The sequence below is a fragment of the Ammospiza nelsoni genome, chromosome 21 (assembly GCF_027579445.1).
Source record: "Ammospiza nelsoni isolate bAmmNel1 chromosome 21, bAmmNel1.pri, whole genome shotgun sequence".
Taxonomy (NCBI): Eukaryota; Metazoa; Chordata; class Aves; order Passeriformes; family Passerellidae; genus Ammospiza; species Ammospiza nelsoni.
This window is the reverse complement of record NC_080653.1, coordinates 8,582,903-8,592,345: the sequence shown is the minus strand read 5'-3', so window position 1 is coordinate 8,592,345 and position 9,443 is coordinate 8,582,903.

Here is a 9,443-nt window from a genome sequence, read left to right as displayed (position 1 = left end):
ACCACTCTGCTCCAGGCATCTGGTGTGCTCAGCTGGGGAGCAGAGCCGGGGCAGCACCGAGGAGCCGCGGCCGTGCCGAGTTTGCTCCATCTGAAATTAGGGAACAGGGAGAAACTGGCCAGGCAACAACTCCTGACTTCAGAGCTGCTAAAGTGGGATGACACACAGGCAGTAATTACACACTGGGGTGTTACTAAAGCTGGGTTGCTCACAGGTGACTTCATGGAGCAGTGGAGTATCTCAGGTGATTGCTGCTCTGCAGTTTACACGCGGTTTGCAAAGGAAAATGGTCGTGCAGCTGCATTTGGGTTGTAAATGACACCTTTATGTCATGCTCAGTTTATTACATAGCATGGACCTACTCAGGAGGCAGAAAGCAAAAACAAGGAAATGATCCTAAGTGCTCCAGCAAGCAAACATTTTCACTGTTACTTCAAAGTTTTACAAACTACGTTAGAAAATCTTGTAATTGCACAATGCTGTCAGGGAAAATGTGGTGGGTGGGTTTAAATTCTTCCTTACCTGTAGAAGTTTTAAATTAAATTTAATTCATTAAAATTTAATGAATTTTAATGAAACTCACAACCAGGTTGGTTTCACATCCCTGTCACAGGATGGCTTTTCTCAGCTTTTCTACTTTGGAGCTGTTGAGCAATGGTGAATGCAGAATTCTTGCCTGGGACATACCAGAAGAGTGACCAGGGGTTCCTCTGCTCTTTTTATAGAATCTTTGCACTGTCACCAGAAATAGGATGTGAAAAACTCCCATGTCTTTGCAGTCAGACCTGCAAGGTGTATTTACAGCTGCTGGTCTTGAGTTAATTATTAGATAGGAGTTTAAGAATAACTATGTAGGCAGCAAAACAGGAATCTTTTTTCAGCTTGTCTACACAAGGGCAAAAAAAAGTCAAGTTTAGGTGGAGGAGTTTTGATAGGAAGTAGGTAAAAATTTGGAAGTAAAACAAAAATACCTTTGGACACTATAACACAGACATTTTAATCCAAAGACTATGGCATTAATCTACACACTTAAGGTAAGCTCCTCCTGATCATAAATTATCTTTAAAACCAGGTCTGCTGGGTGTTACATTTGCCTCAGATCTTGTGTGAAATGCCAGGAGCACTGCACAGCTCCTGCTCATCAGTCAGCTCCCAGGAGCTGTGTGGGGAAAGGGCTGTGCCTGGGCTGGTTGGCTTTGGCACCAGGGAACCCTTTGCTTGGAGGAGCTGAGCACACATCCAGCTCTGCCTGACAAATTCCTGCTCTGCTCCAAACCCTGTGCCAGGAGATGTTTTTCACATCTTGCCAAATGCCTGAGCTCAGCTGTGACAACCCAGGGGCAGATGCTTTGATGGCCTTTTAGTGTAAGAACCTGGAATAAGGACTGGATCCTGCCATTCCCTCCTGCCTGGGACTGCACCAGCTTGGTTCTCAACACAAACTGCAAGGAACTGTTTAATTGAAATCACTCTGAGGGTGGAAATAGGCAAAGCCACACGAAATCTGGGTGAAGGTGCATTTGAGGACTCTTGCTTTACCTCTGATCAACCACAATAACAAATCCTTTTGCTAAGGAGGGGAAATGAGTTTGGCAGCAAGCAGGAGTTTGAATTTGGAAAGCAGCTATATCTGAAAGCCCCCAGATCTGTGGGGTTTAGCAGAACACAGCACCTAGCAGCAAGGTCTATTTATAATGTTGTGGCAGCCATCCAGAGAGGAAAATCCAGGACAAGCTGCAGCAGGAGAGGCAGAGCCCTGCTCCCAAGCTGCCCAGGAAAGGTGCAGGGACTGCAGGAGCTGTGAGCAGCTCACAGCAGCTCCTCTCCATCCTCCTGGGAGCAGCTGCTCCTTGCACTGCCAGGGCAGCCTTGACCCCCTGAACCCCAGTGTGGCCTTTCCTCTCAGATTTGGGGAGCAGCAGCCCTGCCTGGCTCTGGCTGATCTCCCTGCAAACAGAATTTTGGGGTGCTGTGAGCCTGAGCTGGGCAGACTTGAGGGGCAGGAAATGAGAGGCAGAGCTCCAGCCAGTCACATCTGTGCAAACATTTTCTTCCAGTTTTAATCATTAACCTGCTCAGCCTTTTTGTTCCCTGCTCCACCCTGATGTTTCTGACAAGGGCAGCATTTTTCAGGAGCCGTGGAGGGTTTTGCAAGAGGATCTGTCATGACCATTTCATAGAGTTTTACAGCAGTCACCAGCTGCTGCAGCTACTGAAGAGATGCCAGAAGGGCCAAGAAGATTATTAAGATGCATCTCCTATTAAAAATTACTTTAAAATTCCAGCTTTGGACAGTCTGTGCAGCACAAATAAGCAGCAGAAGCCCTATGTGGCATTATTTTGTTTTCCTAGGAAGTGTTAGACTCAGTAGAAACCAAAATGAACAAGATGAAGGAAAGCCCAGATGGGAGGGAACGAGCATTTGGAGATCTTCCATCTGACATCAGCGAGTCAGAGCAGCATTTGCTCTTCTGCTGATACAGGACACCCTCCCAGGAAAACTCACATTAGAAGTTATTCAGATTTTGTATTTAATTCTGTGATTTTCAGTACCCCAACAGAGTCACTTAGGGGAAAAGCCACTCTCTAAATGCATTTTTGACCTTGGGTAACATCAAGAATAATTGTAAATTACTTGTTGCCATCATTCCATTCACAAAGCTCCTTAAAAATAATCCAAAATATGCGAAGTAAAACACTGAGCATACCAGCAGCATCCCACTTCCCCATAGCATAGTGTTTAATTGATTCACAGGAGTCTCCCATGATTTTTCACTGTGCTCTCCTCACCCCTCCCCTCAGAGTTAAACTTGTCCTGGGATCACCTCTGTGTGCTGCTACACAAAGAGCTTTTCACACCTCTCCAGACAACTGAGTAGCACTTGCAAATATTTATACATGATGCTCATAAATCGCAAGATAAGAGGCTGCTTTATGCAGCTGAGCAACAGGAAAATGAATTAGCCTGCAAGAGTGTGACTGTCACCTACCAGGAGACAGCCTTGTGGGAAGTCATTCCAGGAAAATCCATTCCAGGGATATCACTTACCAGTTGGTGCAGTCTGGCTGCAGGGACAAGTCAGCCTCTTTAGCAATGCTGGGATGGATTTCTGCACTGGAGATATCATTCCCAGAGATCCCTGCCAGAAAAGAACAGCCCCATGCACAAGGGGATGGAGAAGGTTTGCTGTAGCCTCCATCACAAATATATTCCCTGCAACTGTGGCACTGTGTTTACTCTTTCTCTCTTTCTGCTTGGGAAACAAAAAAAAAAAAAAGTTATCCTAATTATTTTCTATTTTTCTTCCACACTATACATCCTGGACCCAAGTGCAGCTGCTGCCCTGAGAGTCCTGCTCAGCACAGGGAGAGCTCCACTCATGGCACTCCTCAGTCTGTCCCTGCTGTTTTCTTCCTTTCTGCAGCAGGGAAAAAGAAGATTTTTATTCTGCATTTCAGCAGTGCCCTGCAGCAAGATCAAAGAGCCTATATCTCAACCTCCACCCACTCTCTCCAGCCAAAAACCCCCAAAACTGCCTCCTTTATTATACCCTCCCTTCCCCCTTATTATACCCTCTCCCACCTGACAGAGTGCCCACTCCCACCTGCAGCTGATTCCCACATCTGTGGCCAATTCCCTCTGCAGGCATGGGCTCAGTAATGATTGTTGAAATAAGTGCAGTAAAACCCCACTTGATGTTAGTGGTATCAATATTTGACTTCAGGCCACAGTTCTCCCTTCTCTGGCAAAGTGTCAGGGCTACCTAAGAATGAGATCATGATAAGCAATGGCAAGAATGGATTTGTTATTTTCTTCCCAGTGTGTTTTCCTGCATTTGTGCTGTTCTCAGTGTCCCCTGCCACTCCTGAGGCAAAACCCAACAGCCCAAACCTACAGAGTCCTTTTCAGCCCTCACTGGGCAGATGTGCAGGTCCAGATGTGCAGGGTGGTGGCTGCTCCTCTTGTCCCTGTCCTGTGAGCATGCCCTGCTGCTGGTGCTGTGGGTCACAGGCTGGGCACAGGGGTGAGGCTCACCAGGCTATAAAACCTTTGGAGGATAAAATAAAATCAGTTTTAGGAGCAGGAGAGAGGCAATTTTCCTACAGTTGGCTCTTGGCTGAGGGAGCCAGGCCTCCTGTGTGACACATCCCAGCTCAGAGAGGTCTCCCAGGGCACAGACCTCCCTTGGCTGCTGAGTCTCACTCTCCCAACTAGGTCAGGCTGTTCTGCAGCTGTTTCAGCCTGAGTCTGGGACTCCTCAGTTGTGGTGCAGAGTTTCTGGTAACGCTGAGCAGCGCTGGGGAATGAGGCAACATGAAAATGCCTCAAGGAGTGCACAGTGAGGAAAGCAGGGCCCCACCTAAATGCTGCATTTTTTTTGGCTCAGGTTTGTGCTGCCACTGCTTGACTCAAGTAGTTTTTGGAGGGTGAGCACCAAAACTGGGGAGGAACTTTTTCATGTTCTAAGAAATTCAGGTTGAACTAATGGTTCAGTCATTTGATTTTTTTAAAACATCAAACCTCCCTTCTTAGAATGGGGATATTTTTACCTGTCTCATCCATCTAAATCTGGGGAATGGTTCATTTCCATTCCCTCTCCAAAGATCTGTTTAGACCTGTAAAACACAGAAGGGGAACAAAAATTCCCTCACTACCAGGCCTTAAACTGAGAGCTAAACTTTGTATCAGCTGCAGCTCAGGAGCTGTGGCAAACTGAAGTCCCTGCAGGCCCCTTCCACTTTTTGTCAAGTTCTTTCTGAAGAATAAATAAATGAAGAATGGAAGGTGAACATCTTCCAGTTGAAATAAACCCTCAGATGCTTTGGGTCCCCAAAACAAGAGCTCCAAATCCTGCAGGTCCCTCATTGCTGCAGTCAGGAGGGCACTGAATAAATCTGGTTTGAAACTTCCAGTGATTCCAAAGGGAATTCTTTGGGCAGACATGTATCATATGTACCCCAGCATCTTTCCAGAATACATTTTCCCTGCCTCAGTTTCAACCCATTATTCTAATTAAAACCTCTTTCATTATGCAAATTATCTCCTCTCTCAGTTTTCAGTTATTCTGTGCATATTTCAAAACCAGCTGTTTCTATCTGTCCCTGCAATCATCCTCTAGAGAAAACTTCACCTTTTTCCAGCCCTAAACTCCTGTGATGAGGGATGTTGTGCTCCTTGTGTGTTCCTCTTTGCCCCTAAAGCCCTCCAGGCTTTCCCCTCTGACAGGAGCTCCCTTTTTCCTGGGTGGGTCATTATCTGCATTCTCCTCTGGAAAAAGAGGAACTGTCTGGGTTAAACCTCCTCTGTCAGCTTGGAGAGAAGTGACCTGGACTGGTGGCATGGCTGGAAACTGCTCTTTCTGGCCCAGTGGCTCAGACACTTCCTCCAGTTCCTGGAACTGGGAGCTGCTCCTGCTGCCTGACACAGCAATTCCACCTTCCATCCCAACATCCAGGTGAGTAAAATGTTGATTTTAGAGGCTGATTACAGCAAGGAGTGAGGAACACAGCTCTGGGTGATGATGGAGCCTGAAAAACTTTGATGATGCTGTGAGTGTTGGCGTCTCCTGCCCTGCCCACAGGAACAGGGAATGTTTCAGATGGAGATGGAGCCACAGCATCAGCAGCACAGCAGGAGGAGAGCAGTCCAGTGAGCTCAGCTGGATGATTTCTCCTTCCCAGAGAAATAAATGCTCCCCACCACGTGTTTAGAAGATTAACATCTGCTGTGGGAGAAACTGGATCCAGATTTCCTCTGTGGAAGCTATTCCAGGGTGAGAAGGAATCCCAGTCTGCATGGTGGGGCTGATGGGAAGCACTTCAGAGCCCTAGAACCACATCAAGGAGAGCCAGGGTGTCTGTGCTGACTCTGGCAGCATCAATGGAATCCTCTTCCTCCCCAGGCCTGGTAAATCCATGCCTGTGTCCAGTGGAGCAGACAGGGAGACTTGTAAGAAGCATTTTTAACTGGAAGAGGGTTCTCAAATCAGCCTGATCAAAATCAAAAGCCTGATCCCCAGCTTGCCTGCGATTTTTAATGCAATTTTTTTGAATTTGGAAGATTTACCACAGTGTTTTGAACAGAAACAATAGGAATAAAATTCCTGTTGGTGTGATTCTGAACACTTGAAGCCTCAGAAGCTGAGAGCACTGGCTTTATCCCTTAAAACTGGGCTTGGCAGATACCCTGTGTTTTGTAGCACAGCAGCACCTGCTGAGCACACACCTTGTGGGGTTTTGAGTGTTGAGTATTTGGGTATTGAGTATTTGAGTGTTTGAGTATTTGAATGTTGAGTATTTGAGTATTGAGTATTTGAGTATTGAGGCCTCCAGCAAAGATCCTCGAGTGAGTCTGATATCCAGGCCACACAAGAGTGACAGAATGAGCTGACATGTGATGAGTTTATTTACAAAAATAAGTCTGATTGTGTGCCATGAATTTGAGCAGAGCAGCACAGCAGGACAGTGGCATCAGAGGGAGAGGGGCCTGCCACAGACCCCACTAAAAGCTGCCTCAGAAGGGATTAACATTGGTGTTTAATTAGGATATTCACACTCCAGTGAATGTGGCAGAGGCCACATGAGCAACAGGATGTGTGGCTCCAAGGTTTCCAGGCAGGGTGTGTGTTTTTCTCAATAAATCACGAGAAAACAAAATAATTACTGGAGTTTGAAAAGCAGCTCAGTTTTCATGGCCGACTCGACCATTTGCATCTCAGGGATGGGAATGCTGACAATACTGAGGTTGTGTTTTGTTTTTCCACATGTTCATGGATCCCTTCTCACCCCCCAGGGAAGCTGAGCCCAGCTCACCCCTTCCTGCAATCTCCATCCCCACACATTTGCAGTCATTGTTAATTACAGCTGCCACCCTCTGATGGGAGGGGAACACATCTACAGCCTCCATTTCTTTTGCTCCAGTTCCACTGTCGTTATTGGGAGCCGGGGGTTATATATATATATATATTTATATACAGTTGTCCAACCTGATCATCTCCTATTAAGTGTAGACACAAATTAATGTAATTAATAACTGTGAGAAGACAGATTTTTACTCCCTGCAAGCCTCAAAAACAGCACAGGAGCCATGTGCTGCTTCTAACCCTGTTCAGTGTGAAATAATTGCACAAACTTCAAGCTAAAGGTGAGCAGAACCTCCACAAAACAGCCCAAATAAAGATAATTTATTGCAGGGCCATGCTCCTCCTCAGGGGAGGTGTCAGCAGTAGGAACAGAAAGGTGCTGGTCCTAAAGGACAAACTCTTCCTGAACTGGAGTCACTGCCAAGCTGAACCTCCCCATCTGTGGGAAATAAATATAAATCTGTGCCCATTGCAGGAACTGATGATTTAGCTGGAAATTCTGAGAGTTTGGTAATAACTCCCTCTAGAAAAGTGGGATAAATTTGTTTGCTTCCCAGAGAAGATTAAGGGATTTTAAAAATGCAACCAAAACCCCACCAGCACCACCCTATCCCACAAATATAGGGCATTTACATTCTAAACCACAGCATCATTCTGATGTATGTTTTCAGCCTGAATTTCAGCCTTTCTGGCTGTAAGAAGTCCTTTGCAGTCTTGGTGATCTTTTGGAGCAGGAAGGACAGGAAGGCAGAGGTATAGGATGTGTTCAGCTCACCCAGGGCAGTGACCAACCCTTCTGGACTGGCTCTTGATGGAAATCAGGGTGGATTTTAAGCAGTGAATTAGGTCTCTACCCAGGCTGATAATTATGAAAAATGGATTCCTCCCAGGGAAAATAGAAATTTCATGAATGCATTCCAGCTATATCATAATCCTGGTGTCCCTCTAAGCATAAATTTGCTGTGGCATACAAAGCATGGAGACAACCAACCGTGTTTTTCTGGTCAGCTCCTTTTTATGTTTATTCTTAGTAGTTTAAATAATAAATTATGTCACTGTCTCAGCTTGTCTGGCCTACTCAGCTGTGCTTGTTTTACATGTGGATTGTCTCTTGCCATGCTCAGAGTGGAGCATAATGAAGCCTTGAGTGGTACCTAGAGACTGCTACCAAGGGTTTAGAGGTATGAAAATGAATACACCTACTTTAAACATCTTCTGTGGCTTCCTTGTCCACCAGAGACACTGAATTCTGATTATTTCCAGTTCAAATTCTGACTTCCTTCAAGTAATTCTTTCAAATCCTTTGTCAGTTTTCTCTGTTTATATCTACGACTCTGTGAAAATAAAATTACATTTGTCCTGAGTGATGTTAACCAGAGAAACAAGAATTATTAGTCCTCTAGATGGTGCTACTATTTCAAATAAAGCAGCTAGATGTTTAGAGATTTCCTTGAAATATATTCTGTAGTGCCCCATGAGAAAGTACCACGGTGAGAAATGCTGACTCCAGTAAAAGAAATGATGTCACATAACCCAAAATTTCATCTCACAGGGCAGCCTGTGCACAAACACACTGACTGCTTCTCTTTCAAAGCAGGGGATGTCCCAGGATTTTAGTAAATGCAGCAAAATTACAAGATTTACTGATGAAAATGATCTGCACTTCAGTGAAAGCCCAGGAACAGCTGCAGGCCCTGGTTAAACACCTGGCTGACTCAGGGAGTTGTGTGTGCTCTCTGTTAAAGGCTGTTTACTCCAAGTGCTTTAGGGATATAAGGAAAGAAGGTAAAACCATTTACTTTTCTTGCCCAGCACAGCTGTACTGTGGCCCAGCACTGAAATATGGGGCCAGCTGTCAATAAAACAAATTTTCTTGTCCTTAGCTCCTCTATGCCCACTCACTTTTCAAGAAGATGCCAAAGTTCCTCTTATTCTTTCCTCTCTTTCCAAGGCTCCCATCTGTATTTTCAGAACATCTGCCTATTTTCCCTCTGATATTTTTCCTTATTCTCTTTATAGATCCAGCCAGATGGATTTTCAGCACCAGATTTTTCCCTGTTGCTGTCAAAATCAAGAACAAGAACTTTCTAATTTCAAGATTATTATTGTTGTACATTGTTATACATCTGACCTTTGAAACATATATTGTCTATAACCACAATCTCTTACTTTGTGTAAAGTTCATCTGTTATCTAAATAAATGTCAAATTTGGGATCTTGTTAAGCTTTTAGCTTCAGTAAAATAACTGTGAATTTCTGGAGTTTACTCAGGCAATGTAAAAGAAACATTTATTTCATTGATTTTGACTATTCAACCTTTAAAATTTCAGAGTGTATTTGTTCTTGTGTTATGAGAAAATGATTTTGTATTCTTTCCATGTCCCCATTTATTTATCTGCTTTCCAAGAAAGTTTCCCCACAGGAACATCTTGGTGACTTTTACTGCTCTTTTATGAGTGCTTTTCCACTGTCATAATAATTTGGTTGGTTGGTTTTTGAGGCAGCAAAGCCACAAAATCAGGGCCTGTGCATGCTCACAAAAAAGATTTTTTTAATACAAGAGATTCTAAAAACAGACAG